Raw genomic sequence first — 13,509 nt, 5'->3', positions numbered from 1 at the left:
TTTCAAGCGCAGGAGATTTTATAATTTTCCTTCTGGGGAACAATGGTAAATGTTACCCTCTTGTGTGGGAAACAAAGTAAATAAGGAGAGTGGTCAAAAGCACTTTGGCTGCTGAGACTTTAAGCCTTGTAGAGGTGGTGGATATGGCCTTTTATATATCTCAGATATTGACAGACATTTTGGGATTTGGGTAACATACCCATTGACAATGTGAGTGTTACATTGACAATAAATCCATTTGGGAAAATGTGCACTTTACAAAAAGTGTCAATGAGAAAAGGCTAAGGATAGACATCGCAAGTTTGAAGCAGATATTGGTCAGAGGGGAGATAGCAAAAATTAAATGGGTCGACAGTAGCTATCAATTGTCTGACTGTTTAACGAAAAGAGGGGCTAGTTCACAGAAACTTTTAGATATTGTTAATGAAGGGTGCCTGTTTCTGTGACTTTGTTTTGGGGTTTTTTCCTTCCAAAAATGAAATAAAAAGAGGGGGGAAATTGCATGTGTTTTTGATTTTCTTGTAATTTTGTTTTCACCAAATTATTTTTTTTCTCCAAGGGGAGACTGTTAAGGAATGGGTTAAGAAACATTCCAATTAGATGTCTCATTGATCCAATCACTGGAACTGATATGTAAAGAGGCTACAGGTGGCATTGGGAGCATGTGATGTGATGATAAAGTTTGGTGCTGAGTGTGTTCCAGGAAAATAAAGGTGTTTGTGAAAAGGAGCAGAACCCTTGATTCTTTACTCAACAGCAACCTGAGGCTGATATTGAGAGCAGAGAATGGTTGCTGTGTAAATGCAAAGGGTTGAAAGATACTTTTCCAGGAGAAAAAAAATAACATTTTTTTTCCAGCAAGGAGTGAGTGAGAAGGAAAAAGAAAATATGGCTGAACCTGGGATAAAGATGGCCGGATATGACTATCCACCATTCCACCATTATTTTCTGAAAGGGGATCGTACGACCAATGGAGAAGTGTAGTTGTTATGTGGACTAAGATAACTGCCTTGGGAAAGAGGAAACAAGGTATGGCATTGGCTCTTTCTCTACCTTTATGAGAGTAAAATCCGGAGTAAAGTGTTTTCTGAGCTGGAATTGGAAGAGTTAGACTCAGAAGAAGGTCTGGAGACTCTATTACGTCATATGGATAAGATTTATAAAAAGGATGACTCGTTAAGTGCGTATGAAGCCTGGTCAGAATTCGATAGATTCTGGAAACAGAGGATATCTCTATTGAGGACTATATAATGGAATTCAGCAGACTATACAAAAGGCTGCATAAACACCGCCTGGAATTTCCACAATCTGTTGGCATTTAAGTTACTAGACTGCCAGAGTGTCCAATATGGATATGCTCCTGGTTTTGACAGGAGTTAAGTTTGCGGATAATGATACCTTATTCGATCAGATGATAGAGGCCTTAAAGAAGTTCCTGGGGAAACATTCAATTCCTGTGGTTCTCATGTCACAAATGGGTCAGTCAGCGATAAAGCAGACTATGGAAGATACACTTCTGACAGGATGGCGAGATCGTATGGCTACGAACAGGTTACGAGAATTTGGAAGGAGATTGGCACCCGGAAATTATGAGGACAGAAACTAATTTAAAACTTATAATAGGAGGGGGGACATGGAGAATGGAAATAGGAAAACGAACCCCAGAAATGCCTGGGGTATGATAAATCAATGTTTTTGGTGTGACTCTCAATACCATTATGCTTTCAACTGTCCAACATGTTATAATAGAGTGTTTGAAGCTATACATGACATGGAAGAGGAAAACGATAGTGACCAGAAAGAAGGCGTTGTCCTCTTAACAAGCAGTTTTACTCCAGTAATGAGAGCGTTGGTTGCAGAATCCTTGAATTGTGCTGTATTGGACAGTGGCTGCACATCTACTGTGTGTGGAATTTTTTTTTTTAAATTTAAATTTAGAGTACCCAATTCATTTTTTCCAATTAAGGGGCAATTTATCGTGGCCAATCCACCTAATCTGCACATTTTTGGGTTGTGGGGCGAAACCCACGCAAACACGGAGAGAATGTGCAAACTCCACGCGGCACTGTGTGTGGAATTGACTGGTTAAAATGTTACCTGGACTCTTTGAATGCTGAAAATCGTAACAAGGTTAAGGAATTTGAAAGTTCCACAAGTTTCAGGTTTGGGGTTGATAAAACTCTGAAGTCGCGTAAAAGAGTGGTGATCCCTTGCAATATTGCCGGAGTGAATCATTTCATTAGCGCGGATGTTGTATCAAATGAGATCCCTTTGCTTCTGAGCAGACCGTCGATGAAGAAAGCACACCTGCAACTGGATATGGAACAGGATAAGGCAACAGTTTTTGGAAAGACGGGACTTACAATGAAATGAAAATGAAAATCGCTTATTGTCACGAGTAGGCTTCAATGAAGTTACTGTGAAAAGTCCCTAGTCGCCACATTCCGGCACCTGTTCGGGACAGTCGGGACACTATTGTATTCCATTACTGACAAATAATATTTCAGGTGCAGTTGTTAAGGATGTGTTATTGGCAGCTGGAAATGGGACTTTAGCCGATACAAAGTGTGTTGTATTAAAACTGCATAGACAATTTGCGCATCCGTCTCCTCGGAGACTGAGAAAGTTATTAAAGGATGCAGGGGTAAGGGATGACGACTATACTAAACTGATAGAACAGGTTAGTGACCGCTGTGAGGTTTGTGGGAAGTACAGGACACCAGCACGACCGATAGTAACCCTACCTTTGGCCAGGGATTTTAACGACATTGTGGCCATGGACCTTAAGATCTGGGATAAAACTAACAATATATTTATTTTGCATTTTGTAGATTTAACAACCAGATTTAGTCAATCAACCATTGTACGAAGTAAAGAAAAGAGTAATCCTGGATCAGATCGTGGAGACATGGAAAGGGACTGGAATGGGCCCACCAGCAAAATTCCTTACAGACAACGGAGGAGAATTTGCTAATGATGAGTTTAGGGATATGTGTGAAAACCTAAATATCACAGTTATGAATACGGCTGCGGAAAGTCCATTTAGTAATGGTGTGTGTGAAATAAACCATGCTGTAATCGATGATATGCTCTGGAAGATTTTGGCAGATAGACCAAATTGCAAGTTAAATTCAGCCTTAGCATGGGCGGTACACGCAAAGAATTCATTGCAGATCATAGAATCATGGAATTTACAGTGCCGAAGGAGGCCATTCGGCCCATTGAGTCTACACCGGCTCTTGGAGAGAGCACCCTACCCAAGCCCACCCTATCCCCATAACCCAGTAACCCCACCCAGCACCAAGGGCAATTTTGAACACTGAGGGCAATTTATCATGGCCAATCCACCTAACCTGCACATCTTTGGACTGTGGGAGGAAACCGGAGCACCCGGAGGAAACCCACGCACACACGGGGAGAACGTGCAGACTCCGCACAGACAGTGACCCAAGCCGGAATCAAACCTGGGACCCTGGAGCTGTGAAGCAATTGTGCTATCCACAATGCTACCGTGCTGCCGTGAAGGAGTAATAGGAATACAGAGTACTGGGCTAATGGTAAGATTCTTGGTAGTGTGGATGAGCAGAGAGATCTCGGTGTCCATGTACATAGATCCCTGAAAGTTTCCACCAAGATTGATAGGGTTGTTAAGAAGGCGTACGGTGTGTTAGTTTTTATTGGTAGAGGGATTGAGTTTCGGAGCCATGAGGTCATGCTGCAGCTGTATTGCGTGCAGTTCTGTCGCCGCATTATAGGAAGGATGTGGAAGCATTGGAAAGTGTGCAGAGGAGATTTACCAGGATGTTGCCTGGTACGGAGGGAAGATCTTATGAGGAAAGGCTGAGGGACTTGAGGCTGTTTTTGTTAGAGAGAAGAAGGTTAAGGGGTGACTTAATTGAGGCATACAAGATGATCAGAGGATTAGATAGGGTGGACAGTGAGAGCCTTTTACCTCGGATGGTGATGGATAGCACGAGGGGACATAGCTTTAAATTGAGGGGAGATAGATATAGGACAGATGTCAGAGGTCGGTTCTTTGCTCAGAGAGTAGTAAGGGCGTGGAATGCACTGCCTGCAACAGTAGTGGACTCACCAACATTAAGGGCATTTAAATGGTCATTGGATAGACATATGGACGATAAGGGAATAGTGTAGATGGGCTTTGGAGTGGTTTCACTGGTCAGCGCAACATCGAGAGCCGAAGGGCCTGTACTGCGCTGTAATGTTCTATGTTCTATTGCAGTAGAAAAGTTTTTTTGGAGGCAGAAGTCTCTGAAAGAATACGCAGAGCTTTAAGGCATAATGTATGGCCATCAAATACCGTTCTTCAGCAAGGAGACATAGTATACTATAAGAGAGACAATTTTAATAATGGAAAGGCCCAGGGAAGATCATAGGCATAGATGGCAAAACAATTATTTTACAACATGGCAATCAGACTGTTAGGGTACATTCATCAAGGATAATGGGTACAGATTTCAAATTTTCAGCTTTAGACAGAGCAGACAGACATAAAAAAATATATATATATTTATTAAAGTTTTTTACTGACACAATTTTTTCCCCTTACAAACAATAACCCCCCCCCACCCCCGTAACAAAATAACACGAAAACGCACTGAGCAAGATATATACATGTCAAAATTGTATATTTACATAGCTTTATACACTGGCTTTCTCCCGCACGTGCCAGTTTCCCCCGCCCTTCATGTTATCTCCTGCTCATCCATCCCGCCAAGCAATCCCCCCCCCCCCCCCCCCCCACCCCCCACCCAGGGTTGCTGCTGCTGCTGACCGATCTTCCTCTAACGTTCCGCGAGATAGTCTAGGAACGGTTGCCACCGCCTGTAGAACCCCTGCGCAGACCCTCTCAAGGCAAACTTAATCCTCTCCAGCTTTATGAACCCAGCCATGTCGCTTATCCAGGCCTCCAGGCTGGGGGGCTTCGCCTCCTTCCACATTAGCAAGATCCTTCGCCGGGCTACTAGGGACGCAAAGGCCAGAATTCCGGCCTCATTCGCCTCCTGCACTCCCGGCTCATCCACTACTCTGAATATTGCTAGCCCCCAGCTTGGCTTGACCCGGACTTTCACCACCTGGGATATTACTCCCGCCACTCCTCTCCAGAACCCCTCCAGTGCCGGGCATGACCAAAACATATGGACATGGTTCGCCGGACTCCCTGAACACCTTCCACATCTGTCCTCTACCCCAAAGAACCTACTCAACCTTGCCCCCGTCAAGTGCGCTCTGTGGACCACCTTAAATTGTATCAGGCTGAGCCTGGCACATGAGGAGGAGGAATTAACCCTACCCAGGGCATCAGCCCACAAACCTTCCTCGATCTCCTCCCCCAGCTCCTCCTCCCATTTACCTTTCAGTTCTACTAGCGCTTCCCCCTCTTCTTTCATCTCTTGGTGTACTGCCGAAACCTTGCCCTCCCCGACCCATACACCCGAGATCACCCTGTCTTGAATTTCTTGTGCCGGGAGCAACGGGAATTCCCTGACCTGTCGCCTCATAAAAGCCCTCACCTGCATATATCTAAATGCATTTCCCGGGAGTAACTCAAACTTCTCCTCCAGTGCCTCTATGCTCGCAAATGTCCTGTCAATGAACAGGTCCCCCATTCTTCTAATCCCCGCCCGATGCCAGACCTGGAACCCCCCGTCCATCTTCCCCGGGACAAACCGGTGGTTACCCCTGATCGGGGACCACACCGAGGCTCCCACTGCACCCCTGTGCTGTCTCCACTGGCCCCAGATCCTTAACGTTGCCGCCACCACCGGGCTCGTGGTATACTTTGATGGCGAGAACAGCAGCGGTGCATCACCAACTCCCCCAAGCTCGTTCCTTTACAGGCCGCCCCCTCTCCCTCCATAACCCACTTGGGGATCATCGCCACATTTGCTTCCCAGTAGTAGCTCCCTAGGTTTGGCAGCGCCAACCCTCCTCGTTCCCTACTGCGTTCCAGGAACCCTCTCCTTACCCTCGGGGTCTTATTCGCCCACACAAACCCCATAATACTCCTACCTACTCTCTTGAAAAAGCCCTTGGTGATCACGATGGGAAGGCACTGAAACACAAACAAAAACCTCGGAAGGACACCATTTTGACCGACTGCACTCTACCCGCCAGCGAGAGCGGTAACATGTTCCATCTTTTGAAGTCTTCCTCCATTTGGTCCACCAACCTCGTCAGATTCAGTTTGTGTAGGGCCCCCCAACTCCTGGCTATCTGGATCCCAGATACCGGAAACTCCCCACCGCCCTCCTCAGCGGTAGGTCCCCTATCCCTCTTGGTCCCCTGCCTGTAATACAAAAAGCTCACTCTTCCCTACATTGAGCTTATACCCCGAGAACTCCCCAAACTCCCTCAGAGTCTGCATGACCTCCACCATCCCCTCCACTGGGTCCACCACGTACAGCAACAGGTCATCCGCGTATAGCGACACCCGATGCTCTCTCCCTCGGACCACCCCCCTCCATTTATTAGACTCCCTCAGTGATATGGCCAAGGGTTCGATCGCCAATGCAAACAACAGGGGGGACAGGGGGCACCCCTGCCTCATTCCTCGGTGCAGCCGAAAGTACTCCGACCTCCGCCGGTTCGTCACTACACTCGCCACCGGGGCTCTGTAAAGGAGCTTAACCCAGCTGATAAACCCTCCCCCGAACCCAAACCTACGCAGCACCTCCCAGAGGTACTCCCACTCTACTCGGTCAAAGGCCTTTTCCGCGTCCATGGCTGCCACTATCTCCGCCTCTCCCTCCTCCGATGGCATCATTATCACGTTTAAGAGCCGCCGCACATTAGTGTTTAATTGCCTGCCATTTACGAATCCTGTCTGGTCCTCATGAATCACCCCTGGGACACAGTCCTCAATCCTCATGGCCAGCACTTTTGCCAATAACTTAGCGTCCACATTGAGGAGCGAAATCGGCCTGTACGATCCACATTGCAGTGGGTCCTTGTCTCGCTTTAGAATCAAGGAAATTGTCGCCTCCGACATTGTCGGGGGCAGGGTCCCCTCCTCTCTTGCCTCGTTAAAGGTCTACGTACTTTCTGCAGAACTCCACCGGGAACCCGTCCGGCCCTGGGGCCTTCTCCGCCTGCATACTCCCCAAACCCTTGCTCAGCTCCTCCAACCCGATTGGTGCCCCCAAACCAGCCACCTCTTGCTCCTCCACCCTCGGGAACCTCAGTTGGTCTAGGAATCGTCTCATCCCCTCTTCCCCCCCTGGGGCTGGGATCTGTACAGCTCTTCGTAGAAGGCCTTGAATACCTTGTTTATTTTCGTTGCACTCCGAACCGTGGCTCCCCTTCCATCTTTGATTCCCCCTATTTCCCTCGCTGCCGTCCTCTTACGGAGCTGGTGTGCCAGCATCCGACTAGCCTTTTCCCCGTACTCATAGGTCGCCCCCATTCAATAAAAGGCTAAGGATAGTCATCGCAAGTTTGAAGCAGATGTTGGACAGAGGGAAAATAGCAAAAATTAAATGGGTCGACAGTTGCTATCAATTATCTGAGTGCCTAACAAAAAGAGGGGCTAGTTCACAGAAACTTTTGAATATTGTTAATTGTTTCTGTGACTTTGTTTTGGGGGGGTTTCCTTCCAAAAATGAAATAAAAAGGGGGGAAATTGCATGTGTTTTTGATTTTCTTGTAATTTTGTTTTCACCAAATTATTTTTTTTCTCCAAGGAAGGGGAGACTGTTAAGGAATGGGTTCAGAAACATTCCAATTAGATGTCTCATTGATCCAATAATTGGCACTGATATGTAAAGAGGCTATACGTGGCCTTGGGAGCATGTGATGTGATGATAGAGTTTGGTGCTGAGTGTGTTCAAGGAAAAATAAAGATGTTTGTGAAAAGGCGTCGAACTCTTGACTCTTTACTCAACAGCAACCTGAGGCTTACAGATGTCTCTAATATCCCGAAATCAATCGATCCCTCTATTGAATATATTCAATGACTGAGCCTCCACACCCCTCTGGGGTAGAGAATTGCAAAGAATGAGTGATGAGATTCCTCACCTCAGTCCTAAATGGACGAAGCTGTATTCTGAGAGTGTGTCCCCCAGTTTCAGAGCCCCCCCACCACCCCCCACCCCCAGTCAGGGGAAACATCCTTCCTGCAACCCTGTCGAGCCCTTGATTCCCCATGGCTGTGAACTGTATTTGTCCCTGGCGCTGTTCTGGATTCTCCTTGGAGATGACCTGTTTGTCCCTGGCAATGCTCTAGATTCTCCTTGGCTATGAGCTCTGTTTGTCCTTGGCATTGTTCTAACTGTTTTAACAAAGTGAGTGAGACAGAAAAGTAACAACCTTCTCTCAGTCTCAAACTAGACCTGCTAATTCTATAACGATTCCATAGTTTTCTTAAAGATACCATTTCTTACAGCTCCCTCTTTAAGAAGGAAATATTCTTATTGACCTCTCACAACTGATTTCAACGACTTCCGGTTGTGGCGATGCACTGCTAAGCCGCACGTTTCGGCAGATCCCGTTCTAACGGACTTTTGGGCTCTTTTCAGGAGCCCCAACGGACATTTTTTCGGACCAAACCCAGTGTGGGGTGACGAAGGAAGGTCCCCCCCCGGGTGTGTATGGAAAGGACCAGTGGCAGTGGCCAGATTGCGAAGGATCCTCTGGAGCAGCGGCAGAGAAGAGAAGGGAGAAGCAAGATGGCGACGGATGGAGCCCAGACGACATGGGGCCCGGACCAGCAGGAATTCCCCCGACGGTGTGTGGAGGAACTAAAGAAGGAGGTGCTGGCGCCGATGTTATTGGCAATCGATGGGCTAAAAGAAACACAGAAGGCCCAGGCGATAGAGCTCCGTGGGGTGAAGGCAAAGGCAGCTGAAAACGAAGATGAGATACAGGGCCTTGTGGTAAAAGTGGAAACGCATGAGGTGCTACATAAGAGGTGTATCAAAAAGCTCAAAGTCCTGGAGAACAGCTCGAGGAGGAAGAACCTCCGGATTCTGGGTCTCCCCGAAGGAACGGAGAGAGCTGACGTTGGGGCTTATGTGAGTACGATGCTCCATACGCTAATGGGAGCTGAGGCCCCCTTGAGCCCCCGGAGGTGGAAGGGGCTCACCGGGTCCTTGTGAGAAGACCAAAGGCTGGAGAACCACCAAGGGCGATAGTGGTGAGATTTCACCGCTTCACGGACAGAGAGGCTGTCTTGAGCTGGGCCAAGAAGGTACGGGGTAGCAGGTGGGAGAATGCAGTGATACGAGTGTATCAGGACTGGAGCGCGGAGGTGGCGAGAAGGAGGGCGAGCTTTAATCGGACCAAGGCGGTGCTTCACAGGAAGAAAATAAAATTTGGGATGCTGCAGCCGGCGCGATTGTGGGTCACGCACCAGGGCAAGCACTACTACTTTGAAACGTCGGATGAGGCATGGACCTTCATCCAAGAAGAGAAACTGGACCAGACTGAGGGACTGATGTTGGGGGGGAGACAACGAGGTTGATGTACAGAAGTGTAAATTGGGGAATGGGAGGTTTATAGTATCGAGACGATAGACGGGGAATTTTTCTCCTCTTGATGGGGGGACACTGAGAAATGTGGGCACCGATGGAAAAAGGGACTGAGAGGGGGGATGGGGAATGGGGTAGCTGCGCCATGGGGGGCAGGGCCGATCCAGGAAAGCGCGGGGTTTTTCCCATGCTAGGGAGATGATGGTGGGAAGATAGGCGCAGGAAGGAAGAGAGTTCCACGCACAGGGGGTCAAGGAGAGAACGGGGGAAGCCGGGGTGAGTTAGAGTTAGCTGACATTCGGAAGCATCATGGGGGGAGTAACCATGCTAGATGGGGATCTAGCGGGGGGGGAGGAATCAACTGGGTTGCTGCTGATGGGAGCGAGTGGGAGCTGGCAAGAGAAGAGGTGGTCGGGACGGGAAGGCGCCGCCTGGGGGATGGGTGGGTGCGCAGGACCCGGACGGGGGGCTGGCCTAGAACAGGGGATGGCTAGTCGGCGGGGTTGGGGGCGGGTGGCCCCCCAATCCGGCTGATCACGTGGAATGTGAGAGGCCTAAATGGGCTGATTAAGAGGGCCCGAGTGTTCGTGCACTTAAAAAGACTGAAGGCAGATGTGGTCATGCTTCAGGAGACGCATCTGAAGGTGGCGGATCAGGTTAGGTTAAGGAAAGGATGGGTGGGACAGGTGTTCCACTCAGGGTTGGACGCAAAAAATAGGGGGGTGGCGATATTGGTGGGGAAACGGGTGTCGTTCGAGGCTAGGAATATAGTGGTGGATAACGGGGGTAGATACGTGATGGTGAGTGGTAGATTGCAGGGAAAGGAGGTTGTGCTGGTAAATGTATATGCCCCGAACTGGGATGACGCGGGATTTATGAAGCGGATGCTGGGACGTATCCCGGACCTGGAGATGGGAAGCCTGGTAATGGGGGGGGATTTCAATACTGTGCTGGATCCAGGGCTAGACCGGTCTAGATCCAGGACCGGAAGAAGGCCGGCAGCGGCCAAGGTGCTTAGGTTTATGGACCAAATGGGGGGAGTGGATCCGTGGAGATTTGCTAGGCCGTTGGCCAAAGAGTTCTCCTTTTTCTCCCATGTCCACAAGGTATACTACCGAATAGATTTCTTTGTTTTGAGCAGGGCACTGATCTCGAAGGTGGCAGGAACGGAGTATTCGGCCATAGCCGTTTCAGACCATGCCCCGCACTGGGTGATCTGGAATTAGGAGAGGAGAGGGAGCAGCGCCCACTCTGGCGACGGGATGTGGGATTATTGGCGGATGAGGGGGTCTGTGGAAGGGTGCGGGGATGTATTGAGAGGTACCTGGAGGCCAATGATGATGGTGAGATCCAGGTGGGGGTAGTATGGGAAGCGCTGAAGGCGGTGGTTAGGGGAGAGTTGATCTCCATTAGGGCTTACAAGGAGAAAAAAGAGGGCAAAGAAAGGGAGAGATTAGTGGGGGAGATTTTGAGGGTGGATAAAAGATATGTGGAGGCCCCGGATGAAGGATTATATAGAGAGAGGCGAAGACTTCAGACGGAGTTTGACCTGCTGACCACAGGAAAGGCAGAGGCACAGTGGAGGAAGGCACAGGGGATGAGATACAAATATGGGAAAAAGGCGAGCCGGCTGCTGGCCCACCAACTTCGCAAGAGGATAGCGGCGAGAGAGATTGGGGGAGTTAGGGATGAAACGGGAACTACGGAGCGGAGAGCAGGGAAGGTAAATGAGGTGATTAAGACCTTTTATGAGCGGCTATATAGGTCCCAACCCCCGGAGGGAAAAGAGGGGATGCAGCAGTTCCTGGACCAACTAAGGTTCCCGAGGGTGGAGGAGCAGGAGGTGGCAGGTCTGGGGGCGCCAATTGAGGTGGATGAGGTGACTAAAGGGCTGGGGAATATGCAGGCAGGGATGGCCCCGGGACCTGACGGGTTCCCGGTTGAATTCTACAGGAAATATGTGGACCTGTTGGCCTCGCTGCTGGCGAGAACCTTTGAGGCCAGAGAAGAGGGGATACTACCCCCGACAATGTCAGAGGCGACGATATCACTAATCCTGAAGCGGGATAAGGATCCGCTGCAATGCGGGTCATATAGGCCTATCTCGCTCCTGAATGTAGATGCCAAGTTGCTGGCAAAAGTGCTAGCGACGAGGATCGAGGATTGTGTCCCGGGGTGGTGCATGAAGACCAGACAGGGTTTGTAAAGGGGAGACAACTGAATGTCAACGTGCGACGGCTGTTGGGGGTGATGATGATGCCCCCAGCAGAGGGGGAGGCAGAGATAGTGGTGGCGATGGATGCAGAGAAGGCATTCGATAGGGTAGAGTTGGAGTATCTATGGGAGGTGTTGAAGACGTTTGGGTTCGGGGAGGGGTTTGTCAGTTGGGTCAGACTCCTATATGGGGCCCCAGTGGCAAGTGTAGTCACAAACCGGCAAAGATCGGAGTATTTTCAGTTACATAGGGGAACGAGGCAGGGGTGCCCCCTGTCCCCATTACTATTTGCGTTGGCAATTGAACCACTGGCCATAGCGTTGAGACTCTAAGAAATGGAGGGGGGTGGTTAGAGGGGGAGAGGAACATCGAGTGTCACTCTACGCAGTTGACCTACTGCTATATGTGGCGGATCCTGTAGAGGGGATGACAGAGGTTATGCAGATATTGAGGGAGTTTGGAGAGTTTTCGGGATATAGGCTAAATATGGGGAAGAGTGAGCTTTTCGTAATACACCCTGGGGATCAGGGAAGAGGAATAGACGCTCTGCCGTTAAGGAGAGTGTAAAGGAGCTTCTGATATTTGGGGATTCCGGTAACTAGGAGCTGGGGAACTCTACACAAACTCAATCTGACGCGGCTGGTGGAGCAGATGGAGGAGGATTTCAAGAGGTGGGATATGCTGCCGCTCTCACTGGCGGGCAGAGTGCAGGCGGTAAAAATGATGGTCCTCCCGAGGTTTCTTTTTGTGTTTCAATGTCTCCCCATTCTGATCACGAAGGCCTTTTTCAAGAAAATAGACAGGAGCGTTATGAGTTTCGTGTGGGCAGGGAAGACCCCGAGGGTAAGGAGGGGGTTCCTGCAGCGTAGCAGGGACAGAGGGGGACTGGCGTTGTCGAATCTGGACGACTACTACTGGGCCGCCAATGTGGCAATGGTTTGTAAGTGGATGAGGGAGGGAGAGGGGGCGGCGTGGAAGAGGCTGGAGATGGCGTCCTGTAAGGGAATGAGCCTAAAGGCGCTGGTGACGGCGCCGCTGCCGCTCTCCCCGAAAAGGTATACCACAAACCCAGTGGTGGTGGCAACCTTAAGGATCTGGGGGCAATTGAGGCGACACAGGGGGGTGACGGGTGCCTCGGTGTGGTCCCCGATCAGGAACAACCATAGGTTTGTCCCAGGAAGGATGGACGGAGGGTTCCAGAACTGGCATCGGGCAGGAATTAGGAGATTGAGAGATTTGTTTATTGACGGGACGTTTACGAGCCTAGGAGCGCTGGAAGAAAAGTATGAGCTGCCCCCGGGGAATATTTTTAGATACATGCAGGTGAGGGCGTTTACGAGGCAACAGGTGAGGGAATTTCCACTTCTCCCGACACAGGGGATCCAGGATAGAGTGATTTCCGGGGTATGGGTCAGGGAGGGCAAAGTGTCCGAAATATATCAGGAGATGAGAGAAGAGGAGGCGGCGCTGGTAGAGGAGCTGAAGGGAAAATGGGAAGAAGAGCTGGGGGAGGAGATTGAGGAGGGGCTGTGGGCTGATGCCCTAAGTAGGGTAAATTCCTCGTCCTCGTGTGCCAGGCTTAGCCTGGTACAATTCAAGGTTCTACACAGAGCACATATGACGGGAGCAAGACTGAGCAGGTTCTTCGGAGTGGAGGACAGGTGTGGGAGGTGCTTGGGAAGCCCGGCGAACCACACACACATGTTCTGGTCGTGTCCGGCATTGGATGAGTACTGGGGGGGGCGTGGCAAGGGTGATCTCAAAGGTGGTGAAGGTCCGGGTCAAGCCAGGCTGGGGGTTAGCTAT

The sequence above is a fragment of the Scyliorhinus torazame genome, chromosome 5 (assembly GCF_047496885.1).
Source record: "Scyliorhinus torazame isolate Kashiwa2021f chromosome 5, sScyTor2.1, whole genome shotgun sequence".
In the NCBI taxonomy this organism is placed as follows: domain Eukaryota; kingdom Metazoa; phylum Chordata; class Chondrichthyes; order Carcharhiniformes; family Scyliorhinidae; genus Scyliorhinus; species Scyliorhinus torazame.
Note: the sequence above shows the minus strand (reverse complement) of the source record.